This window comes from Triticum aestivum, chromosome 3A (assembly GCF_018294505.1).
Source record: "Triticum aestivum cultivar Chinese Spring chromosome 3A, IWGSC CS RefSeq v2.1, whole genome shotgun sequence".
Taxonomy (NCBI): Eukaryota; Viridiplantae; Streptophyta; class Magnoliopsida; order Poales; family Poaceae; genus Triticum; species Triticum aestivum.
Window position 1 is genome coordinate 242,519,860 of NC_057800.1, and position 10,573 is coordinate 242,530,432.

Below are 10,573 nucleotides of genomic sequence, written 5' to 3' on the forward strand. Positions count from 1 at the left end.
ATGGTGGCCCATCCGGTGGGTTCTAGCTGTCAGGTGGAGGAATCAATATTTTCCACGTAATATGGAAGCACTTCCTTGCTGCGGCCGTGGACCCATGCTATCAGCCTCTCCACGTACAGTACTCTTCCGATGGAAGTCGTTCCTTGACCACGTTGACCACACCGCGCCAAGAGCACCAGGGCGGTGGACGACAACGAGACCTAGGAAGCGGACGACGCGGAGCCGGGGAAGACGCGGCAGTGGATGCCCACGCGGAGAGGAGTACAAGGGTACACTGGTTCGGCTATGGTGTGAGGCTGCCGACGTCACAGGGCCTGGCCAACAGTGGGAGTAGTAGGGGCGATGAGGCCTCAACGACAGCACAACCGGCCACCTGAGGCAGGAGCAGGCGGTCTCGCTGGCGTTGGTTTGGGCGGCTGGTGCAAGAAGAGCAGCCATTGAGGAAGAAACAGGACCGTTCAATTCAAATCCAACGGTCACTGCTACTAGAACGTTTGTTGACTAAGTTGACAAAGCCCTGCGTACTGATACGCCCATTTTGCATCATGCTTTTATATTGATATTTCTTCCATTATGGGCTATTATTACACATTATGCCACAATACTAATGCCTATTCTCTCTTATTTTACAAGGTTTACATGAAGAGGGGGAATGCCGGCACCTGGAATTCTGGGCTGGAAAAGGAGCAAATATTAGAGACCTATTCTGCACAACTCCAAAAATCCTGAAACTTCATGGGAGCACGTTTCAGAATATATAAAAAATATTGGGCGAAAGAAGTACCAGACAGGGGCCGCCCACCATCCACGAGGTTGGGGGCGCGCCCTACCCCCTGGGCGCGCCCCTTGCCTCGTGGGCCCCCTGGCAGCCCTCTGATGCCCATCTTTGGCTATATGGAGTCTTTCATGGAGAAAAAAATCATAAGCAAGCTCACAAGACGAAACTCTGCCGCCACGAGGCGGAACCTTGGTGGAACCAATCCAGGGCTCCGGTGGAGCTGTTCTGCCGAGGAAACTTTCCTCCGGGATGGGGAAATCATCATCATCGTCATCACCATCGATCCTCTCATTGGGAGGTGTCAGATTTCGGGTTCTGGCAAAACCCTTGAGGTTCGAACACTGGGGTGCGCACAAAGATCACTCCCCATCACTAGCTCGCACACTCTATGATCTCACGGCCTAGCTCGACGAACCCAAGGAACACGAGACACAAGATTTATACTGGTTCGGGCCACCATTGTCTTGTAATACCCTACTCTAGTGTGGTGTGGTGGATTGCCTCTCGGGCTAAGGATGAACAGTTACAAGGGAAGAACAGCCTCCTGAGGAGAGGTGTTCTTGTGCTCCGTGAACTTGTGTGGTTCGGGATTCTCTCTCCCTCTGGATTTGCCCCCCTTGCTATGGTGGTGGTTACTCCTATTTATAGAGGCCCTGGTCCTCTTTCCAAATATTGAGCGGGAAGGGATCCCAGAACGACCAAATTCGAAGGGAGACAACTAGTACAAGCTATCCTAACAAAAGTAGTCTTCGCCTGCAAAGGCTCCGGTGGTGACGCCATCTTGGGCTCCACGGTGACCTCCGTCCCGCCGGTCTTGGTCTTGTTCCACCAATATGGAAACCTTTGCCTAATGCCTCGGGACTCCTCGCCTGCGCTTGCCCCTTTAGCACCAAAGAGGAAACGAGGACACTGCACGCGCTGGCGCCCGCCTGGCTCCAGATGTCATGGGTTGCGTCCCAGAAACCTCGCGAGGTGTCCCTTGCCTTGATCTCTCCGCCCCTTGCGAGCCAGCCTGGTGAGGCCGCCCCTGAGGAGGTCTTGCATCGTCCGCCTCGCGAGGGTCTTGAATGTTCGCTGGCGAAGATGGGTCGCACAGGCCCGCTGGTGGGGCCATGCTGGGGGCCGCAAGCAGGCAAGTCTGGGGACCCCCGTTCCCACAACACCGACAGTAGCCCCAGGCCCAAGGCGTGCTTGGCCTTGGCTTTGAGGCGAAGCCGAAGGACAAGTGCGGGGTGCTACGGGCCCCAACAGCCTGCGGCCCTGCTTGACGCGTGGTGATTGATTGGATGTGGGCGTCTCCGCTTCCCCATGCCGCCTTGGCAACTGCCCGACTTGACAGGTCCTTGCTGCATGCAGAAAAAGATCATTATTACCTTAGATCATGGAGGCCGGCGGTTGGCCTCCCCTTGGCTATGAATGGGAAGTGGGGGCGGAGCCCCCATCACCCATCTCTTCCTTTGCTTCTCCCGCTTCTTCTTGTTCCTTGCTCCACTGCCGGCAGCAACACCCATGGCGCCTGCGAAGAGGCTCTCGGCTGCGGAGAAAGGGAAGGCTCGCTAGGATGGGCCTGGCTCCCCACCGCCCAAGAGGGGGCGCGACCGTCCCTGCAAGCACACTGCGACCCCCGCCGTGGCCCCTCGCGGCCGCAGTGGCGCCTCTTCTCGTGGTGGCAACCGCCTAGGTCGTGGCAGTCCTGTTGATGCGGTGAGGTCTGCCGTGGTTGCGCGGCCTCCTTGGCTGCGCTTCCATTCGACGGAGGTGATGTCAGAGTTCATCGTGTGGTCAAAGAACTCGGTTGGCACCTGGCTTCATCCCCCACGGTTCTTTGTCGGCGAACTGCCATCCACGGGTCCAGGCGGTCTTTGGCTGCAGGCGGATGGTTGCTGCAGGAGGGCTTCATGGCTCGTTGTGGAAGTCTCCGCCACGGGCAATGCGGTCCTGGCCCGTGGCTGGTAGGCGTTCGCCCGCCCGCACGGCCTAGGAAGGCGATGTGCCCTCCACTTCAAGTACGACGACGATGCGACCCCCTTTGTGAGGGTATTTGGGGAAGATGGTTGCCGTGTCGGGTGCTGCCCTAAGGACAACAACGGCGACAAGGTGCTCGGCCTTGGCGATGGTTGTGACGAGGAGGAAGGCGGCTTCGTCCTCGGTGCTGGCGATGGCTCGTCCAGCTACGACAACTCCTCTTCCGACAACGGCTCCAGCAGTGGCGGCTATGACCAGCCGCCGGGCCCGCTTCGAAGGTGGCAGCGGGTCGACTCGCCGCCGCGCTCCGGTGAAGCGCGAGGAGGGTCTGGCTGAGCTCAGGAGAGCGCCACGGGCCCGTCCTCGCGACCTGTTGCGGGAGAACGTTCCGCTTTTCTTTCTTTTTTCCTTTCCTTCCTACATTAAGAGAGAGCCAAGTATGGGGCCCCGCTGGGGCATGCAACAATTATGATTTCTTAGTGGCTGTGCTATGTTTATCATTCTTGTGTTGTGTTGCAGCATCATGTTTTATGTATGCGCGTAGGAATAACTTAGCTTGATGCGCCTGAAGTAGATTCTACCTCGCGAGACGCGTGTTCCCCAATGCCTGACGAGGCCTCCTGTGCTGGGAAGGCGCCTGAGAACTAAAAGAAATTGCTAGGAAATTCTTATCCTTCCGGATCCTGGTCAAAGGCACTACCGGTCATGACCCAGTGCTTCGTATCGCGGTACCCAGGGGCACGGATTGAGAGGGGTGCGCCAGCTTGCGAACTCGAGTGAGGGTGCCTTGCGAAAGACAGGAACATGAAAAAATGCTCATGAGGGCGCCTGTCCAGCCCCCTCGCGAGGCATGCAAGGGAGAGTACAGGTCAAAACGAGGAACAGAGAGAAGAAAGGAGGCAAAAAGGCAATGGAACCAGGCCAGCAAGTAACACCAGAAAGCAAATTCTTACTCAAGAGGGGCGAACAACCTGCGGAAAGCAAATGAAAAGCCGCGTCCGATACCTAGTCTAGTCTTCTTGTCTTCTCACCAACGCGGAGCTAAGTACTGCCACTAGGCGTGGGAGGGAGCCCCCGAGGGCTGAGGGTGGCACTCCTGAGACTCCGAGGCATGTACATCCCCAGTCATTATTGCATGGGAGTGTCACGAGCGGACATTCTTCACAGGCACCGGGCCTTGCTTCATGGGTAGAACCTCTGGAGGTGCTGGATGTTCTAGGCGTTCTGGATGGGGATCCCGTCTTGTGTCTCCAGGCACGCGGCGCCAGACCTAGAGACGTGGGCGACCCGAAACAGGCCCTCCCACATGGGCTTATGTAGCCCTTCCCTGGAGAGCACCCGCCTCAGGACTAGATCACCCACCTCGAGCGTCCTGGAGCGGACACTGCGGCAGTGGTACCACCGCAGTGCCTGCTGGTACCTCACAGCTCAGAGCGAGGCTTCACGGCGCCGTTCCTCCCCAAACATGAGATCCCACTAAAAAAAGACACATCCGTGACATTTTGGGCCGAACGAAATTTTTTCCTGTCATACTTATGACACTTCTATGATGATAATTGTCAAAAAACCCGGTATCATCATAGATGTGGTGGGGTCCTACTTCTATGACAAAAAATCATGACAAAAAATAGGCTTTTCATCTTGGGCGGGCCGGAGACGCAGCTGCATGACATTCTTTGGGCCGTCCATGACGGAAAAAACCGTGGTAGAAGCGAGGGCGAGGAAAATACCGGGGTGTTCCCGGTTACGGTGGGTGGTCGGGGCCGAGCGATGCGCTTTTCTCTCATACACGCACGCGCGTGGGTGCGAGGCGTTGGTCTCTAACTGAACCCGAGCAAGGTGTTGGGCTCTAACTGAACCCGAGTGATTGCACTGCAGGCTACGCGTTACTGAACCCGAGTGATCGATCGATGGGTGTTAACTGAACCCGATCGAGCGATTCCTTCGCTACTGCTGCTAACTGAAGCCTATCGATGGTGCCTCTAGATGAACAGTGAGCGTTGCTTGGGGGGTTTGGATGAACAGTTCACGGCGGGGGTGGATAAACAGGACCCCGTGGTGTTGCCTCTGGATGAACAGGACCACGATCGATCGAGCAAGTTGGGGCTGGATGAACAGGACCCCATGGACGGCAGGATGAATAGGACGACCCCGTGGAGGGCTGGATGAATAGTAGATGGTGGAGGGCTGGATGAACAGTAGCCCATGGAGGGGTGGTTGAACAGGAACCCGTGGAGAGGGTTGGTTGAACAGTAGCCGGTGGAGTAGCGTGCAGTGGAGGCTGGATGAACAGGAGCCCGTGGATGAACAGTCACAGTTGGAGGCTGGAGGAGGTCGATGGTGGATGAACAGTAGCCCGCGGAGGTTGGAGGGGATCGACGGTGGAGATGAACAATATCCCGTGGAGTCTAATTTTGCGGTACGCCACACCCCTCCCAATGAACAGGACCGCCGTTTCGACCGTAGCGCTCCAACACAAGTCCGCTTCCTCCGTTTTGCGGTACACCACACCCCTCCCGATCAACAGGACCCCCGTTTCGACCGTAGAAGGTCCGTTTCCTCCGTTTTGCGGTACACCAGACCACTCCCGATGAACAGGACCCCGTTTCGACCGTAGGGGGTCCAAGAGAAGTCTGTTTCCTCCATTTTGCAGTACACCAGACCCCTCCCGATGAATAGGATCCCGTTTCGACCGTGGCCGGTTGAACACAAGGCCGTTTCCTACGTTCTGCGGTACGCCGGGCCTTGTTTCGATCGGTTGTGCCGTCCAAGCCGGCTGGCTCCCGATAAACACGACAAAGACGCAGTTTTTCCGTCCCGACTCAGCCATGTACACGAGCCCTGGCCGTACGTATGTGCGAGTAGGCATTCGAGACCCCACCCGTATGTACGTACGTGGCCGTATTTACTTTCTTGCACCCTGGTTGTATGTACGTGTACATGCTACGTGCAGGCCTCAACTACGACACGTGCGGGACTATACTACGACACGTGCCCTTCCTTACACGGCCACGGTTCATCGCTGCAGCCTGCAGATAGACGGATCGTATGTACGTACACGTTCGCCACCAGAATGACAACGCTACGTACGCTTCGACCAGGTGGGTCCCGACTGTCAGGCACTTCCTTGCGTGCGAAGATGTAGCTGGTGGGTCCCAACAATCAGGGGGCGAATCAATTTTCCCCCCGTAATATGGACGCACTTCCTTGCGTGAGAAGATGTAGCTGGTGGGTCCCAGCAATCAGGGGGAAACCTTTTTTTGGGAAATATGGTGGCCCATCCGGTGGGTTCTAGCTGTCAGGTGGAGGAATCAATATTTTCCACGTAATATGGAAGCACTTCCTTGCTGCGGCCGTGGACCCATGCTATCAGCCTCTCCACGTACAGTACTCTTCCGATGGAAGTCGTTCCTTGACCACGTTGACCACACCGCGCCAAGAGCACCAGGGCGGTGGACGACAACGAGACCTAGGAAGCGGACGACGCGGAGCCGGGGAAGACGCGGCAGTGGATGCCCACGCGGAGAGGAGTACAAGGGTACACTGGTTCGGCTATGGTGTGAGGCTGCCGACGTCACAGGGCCTGGCCAACAGTGGGAGTAGTAGGGGCGATGAGGCCTCAACGACAGCACAACCGGCCACCTGAGGCAGGAGCAGGCGGTCTCGCTGGCGTTGGTTTGGGCGGCTGGTGCAAGAAGAGCAGCCATTGAGGAAGAAACAGGACCGTTCAATTCAAATCCAACGGTCACTGCTACTAGAACGTTTGTTGACTAAGTTGACAAAGCCCTGCGTACTGATACGCCCATTTTGCATCATGCTTTTATATTGATATTTCTTCCATTATGGGCTATTATTACACATTATGCCACAATACTAATGCCTATTCTCTCTTATTTTACAAGGTTTACATGAAGAGGGGGAATGCCGGCACCTGGAATTCTGGGCTGGAAAAGGAGCAAATATTAGAGACCTATTCTGCACAACTCCAAAAATCCTGAAACTTCATGGGAGCACGTTTCAGAATATATAAAAAATATTGGGCGAAAGAAGTACCAGACAGGGGCCGCCCACCATCCACGAGGTTGGGGGCGCGCCCTACCCCCTGGGCGCGCCCCTTGCCTCGTGGGCCCCCTGGCAGCCCTCTGATGCCCATCTTTGGCTATATGGAGTCTTTCATGGAGAAAAAAATCATAAGCAAGCTCACAAGACGAAACTCTGCCGCCACGAGGCGGAACCTTGGTGGAACCAATCTAGGGCTCCGGTGGAGCTGTTCTGCCGAGGAAACTTCCCTCCGGGATGGGGAAATCATCACCATCGTCATCACCATCGATCCTCTCATTGGGAGGTGTCAGATTTCGGGTTCTGGCAAAACCCTTGAGGTTCGAACACTGGGGTGCGCACAAAGATCACTCCCCATCACTAGCTCGCACACTCTATGATCTCACGGCCTAGCTCGACGAACCCAAGGAACACGAGACACAAGATTTATACTGGTTCGGGCCACCATTGTCTTGTAATACCCTACTCTAGTGTGGTGTGGTGGATTGCCTCTCGGGCTAAGGATGAACAGTTACAAGGGAAGAACAGCCTCCTGAGGAGAGGTGTTCTTGTGCTCCGTGAACTTGTGTGGTTCGGGATTCTCTCTCCCTCTGGATTTGCCCCCCTTGCTATGGTGGTGGTTACTCCTATTTATAGAGGCCCTGGTCCTCTTTCCAAATATTGAGCGGGAAGGGATCCCAGAACGGCCAAATTCGAAGGGAGACAACTAGTACAAGCTATCCTAACAAAAGTAGTCTTCGCCTGCAAAGGCTCCGGTGGTGACGCCATCTTGGGCTCCACGGTGACCTCCGTCCCACCGGTCTTGGTCTTGTTCCACCAATATGGAAACCTTTGCCTAATGCCTCGGGACTCCTCGCCTGCGCTTGCCCCTTTAGCACCAAAGAGGAAACGAGGACACTGCACGCGCTGGCGCCCGCCTGGCTCCAGATGTCATGGGTTGCGTCCCAGAAACCTCGCGAGGTGTCCCTTGCCTTGATCTCTCCGCCCCTTGCGAGCCAGCCTGGTGAGGCCGCCCCTGAGGAGGTCTTGCATCGTCCGCCTCGCGAGGGTCTTGAATGTTCGCTGGTGAAGATGGGTCGCACAGGCCCGCTGGTGGGGCCATGCTGAGGGCCGCAAGCAGGCAAGTCTGGGGACCCCCGTTCCCACAACGCCGACAGTAGCCCCAGGCCCAAGGCGTGCTTGGCCTTGGCTTTGAGGCGAAGCCGAAGGACAAGTGCGGGGTGCTGCGGGCCCCAACAGCCTGCGGTCCTCCTTGACGCGTGGTGATTGATTGGATGTGGGCGTCTCCACTTCCCCATGCCGCCTCGGCAACTGCCCGACTTGACAGGTCCTTGCTGCATGCAGAAAAAGATCATTATTACCTTAGATCATGGAGGCCGGCGGTTGGCCTCCCCTTGGCTATGAATGGGAAGTGGGGGCGGAGCCCCCATCACCCATCTCTTCCTTTGCTTCTCCCGCTTCTTCTTGTTCCTTGCTCCACTGCCGGCAGCAACACCCATGGCGCCTGCGAAGAGGCTCTCGGCTGCGGAGAAAGGGAAGGCTCGCTAGGATGGGCCCGGCTCCCCACCGCCCAAGAGGGGGCGCGACCGTCCCTGCAAGCACACTGCGACCCCCGCCGTGGCCCCTCGCGGCCGCGGTGGCGCCTCTTCTCGTGGTGGCAACCGCCTAGGTCGTGGCAGTCCTGTTGATGCGGTGAGGTATGCCGTGGTTGCGCGGCCTCCTTGGCTGCGCTTCCATTCGACGGAGGTGATGTCAGAGTTCATCGTGTGGTCAAATAACTCGGTTGGCACCTGGCTTCAGCCCCCACGGTTCTTTGTCGGCGAACTGCCATCCACGGGTCCAGGCGGTCTTTGGCTGCAGGCGGATGGTTGCTGCAGGAGGGCTTCATGGCTCATTGTGGAAGTCTCCGCCACGGGCAATGCGGTCCTGGCCCGTGGCTGGTAGGCGTTCGCCCGCCCGCACGGCCTAGGAAGGCGATGTGCCCTCCACTTCAAGTACGACAACGATGCGACCCCCTTTGTGAGGGTATTTGGGGAAGATGGTTGCCGTGTCGGGTGCTGCCCTAAGGACAACAACGGCGACGAGGTGCTCGGCCTTGGCGATGGTTGTGACGAGGAGGAAGGCGGCTTCGTCCTCGGTGCTGGCGATGGCTTGTCCAGCTACGACAACTCCTCTTCCGACAACGGCTCCAGCAGTGGCGGCTATGACCAGCCGCCGGGCCCGCTTCGAAGGTGGCAGCGGGTCGACTCGCCGCCGCGCTCCGGTGAAGCGCGAGGAGGGTCTGGCTGAGCTCAGGAGAGCGCCACGGGCCCGTCCTCGCGACCTGTTGCGGGAGAACGTTCCGCTTTTGTTTCTTTTTTCCTTTCCTTCCTACATTAAGAGAGAGCCAAGTATGGGGCCCCGCTGGGGCATGCAACAATTATGATTTCTTAGTGGCTGTGCTATGTTTATCATTCTTGTGTTGTGTTGCGGCATCATGTTTTATGTATGCGCGTAGGAATAACTTAGCTTGATGCGCCTGAAGTAGATTCTGCCTCGCGAGACGCGTGTTCCCCAATGCCTGACGAGGCCTCCTGTGCTGGGAAGGCGCCTAAGAACTAAAAGAAATTGCTAGGAAATTCTTATCCTTCCGGATCCTGGTCAAAGGCACTACCGGTCATGACCCAGTGCTTCGTATCGCGGTACCCAGGGGCACGGATTGAGAGGGGTGCGCCAGCTTGCGAACTCGAGTGAGGGTGCCTTGCGAAAGACAGGAACATGAAAAAATGCTCATGAGGGCGCCTGTCCAGCCCCCTCGCGAGGCATGCAAGGGAGAGTACAGGTCAAAACGAGGAACAGAGAGAAGAAAGGAGGCAAAAAGGCAATGGAACCAGGCCAGCAAGTAACACCAGAAAGCAAATTCTTACTCAAGAGGGGCGAACAACCTGCGGAAAGCAAATGAAAAGCCGCGTCCGATACCTAGTCTAGTCTTCTTGTCTTCTCACCAACGCGGAGCTAAGTACTGCCACTAGGCGTGGGAGGGAGCCCCCGAGGGCTGAGGGTGGCACTCCTGAGACTCCGAGGCATGTACATCCCCAGTCATTATTGCATGGGAGTGTCACGAGCGGACATTCTTCACAGGCACCGGGCCTTGCTTCATGGGTAGAACCTCTGGAGGTGCTGGATGTTCTAGGCGTTCTGGATGGGGATCCCGTCTTGTGTCTCCAGGCACGCGGCGCCAGACCTAGAGACGTGGGCGACCCGAAACAGGCCCTCCCACATGGGCTTATGTAGCCCTTCCCTGGAGAGCACCCGCCTCAGGACTAGATCACCCACCTCGAGCGTCCTGGAGCAGACACTGCGGCAGTGGTACCACCGCAGTGCCTGCTGGTACCTCACAGCTCGGAGCGCGGCTTCACGGCGCCGTTCCTCCCCCAACACGAGATCCCACTAAAAAAAGACACATCCGTGACATTTTGGGCCGAACGAAATTTTTTCCTGTCATACTTATGACACTTCTATGATGATAATTGTCAAAAAACCCGGTATCATCATAGATGTGGTGGGGTCCTACTTCTATGACAAAAAATCATGACAAAAATAGGCTTTTCATCTTGGGCGGGCCGGAGACGCAGCTGCATGACATTCTTTGGGCCGTCCATGACGGAAAAAACCGTGGTAGAAGCGAGGGCGAGGAAAATACCGGGGTGTTCCCGGTTACGGTGGGTGGTCGGGGCCGAGCGATGCGCTTTTCTCTCATACACGCACGCGCGTGGGTGCGAGGCGTTGGTC